The sequence below is a fragment of the Nuphar pumila genome, chromosome 15 (genome assembly GCF_984573655.1).
Source record: "Nuphar pumila chromosome 15, dmNupPumi1.hap1.1, whole genome shotgun sequence".
Taxonomy (NCBI): Eukaryota; Viridiplantae; Streptophyta; class Magnoliopsida; order Nymphaeales; family Nymphaeaceae; genus Nuphar; species Nuphar pumila.
The window spans coordinates 51,683,105-51,684,636 of NC_143263.1; the positions used below are offsets into that span (position 1 = coordinate 51,683,105).

At 36.7% G+C, this 1,532-nt stretch overlaps 1 pseudogene; it reads left to right on the forward strand.

The window, feature by feature from the left end:
- The first annotated feature begins 511 nt into the window (after positions 1–511).
- Positions 512–919, forward strand: LOC149815390 (putative splicing factor 3A subunit 1 pseudogene; annotated as a pseudogene).
- Positions 920–1,532: the final 613 nt, after the last annotated feature.

Here is a 1,532-nt window from a genome sequence, read left to right on the forward strand (position 1 = left end):
GGTATTTCTACATTTTTTTGTATTTTTAGAATAAAAATCCTAAAATTTATGGCAAAACAAGGATTTAAACTATTTTTTTTGTATTTTTGAGAAATATTTACAAAAAGAAGGTTTTCAAGGCTATTTTGAGAAAATTTCTTTAGAAAATGGGTTTTGGACCCAAATTTTGTGAAATTATTCGAGTTTTAAACCTCGAGTCGAGGAATATAGCAGGATGGATCCAAACGGATTCCGGACGAACTGTCTGAGCTTTTCAAAAAGTTATTTTGGAAATTTCGAGAATTTGATTTTAAACATTGGACAACGAAGCTCAGATTTGGATCTTTTATCTGGATCCGGATCCAAAATTGAGTCAGATATACAAAATGAATTTAATTTCAGAAAACTTGAGAAATAAAATGGGATTTAGATTTAAAAGTGACTCAATTACCCAAAAAATGAAGATAAAGGGCAAAAAGGGGATATTTACAAACTTTTGAAAAATTTGGGGTATTTACACCTACTACCTTCAATGTCTGTGATTCCACCTCCTCCTCTTCCTCGAGTAATGCCTCCACCATCACCGTTGTCGGATGATCCAGAGCCAAAGAGACAGGAAATGGATGACGTCTCAAAGATTCTAGAGGATCGGTTCCTGGGGCAACATCCAGGGTTTGCCCGTATCTCTGTGTCTGTTCCAAGTGTTGATGAACGAAATCTCAAAGGGCAGCTTCTGGAGATCACCATGCCATTTTTGTCTGAAATTGTTGGAAGCCTGAAAGAGAAGATTGCAAGAGAGATTCAACTGCCTGCAAATAAACATAAACTCAGTGGGAAGGCTGGTTTCCTCAAGAACAATCTCTCTCTTGCTTACTACAACATTGGATCTGGAGAGGTGCTTACCCTTGCTTTGAGGGAGAATGGTGGCAAAAAGAAATGAAAACTCATTCAACCTTGGATCTCAATCTACTTTTGTGGAAATCCCATACGAGATTCCATTATTTTAGTTGCAACTTGCAAGTATTTAGTTTTTTTTTAACACTCTTCTACAAGTAACTGTAAACTTTCTTTGCGATTTCCTGGCGCCTCTTATCATTCTTATACTAACAATGTATGTGGTAACATTGCAGATAGACTTTCTGGATATTTAGACACTGCAAGTGCCTTGTTGGGAGATCTTTATTTTATTTTGGCTTTCCCCTTTTAAGATTATCTTAAGCATAGATTGGTTTGGTATCTTCATTGCCTTCCTGTGTTTTTCTGCTTTTTTTTGTAGTACATTGTGCATAGGTTTTACCTTCGAACCTTATAATATGGATAGTCGATCCATCAGGTGTGGTAATGGCTGAAGGTGTAATGCACTTTCATCATTTGAATATGGACTATGAGAGCTGAATAAATCAGTTCTCCCTTTTAGTTTTCTTCATAGCATATGTCTCCCATTTTCACCACCCAGCAACCCCCTGTACCCAGCATCATATATGCCTTTACTACTTACAACACCCTCTTCTCCTATATCATCAGCATATTACACTTTACATCCCACCTACTAC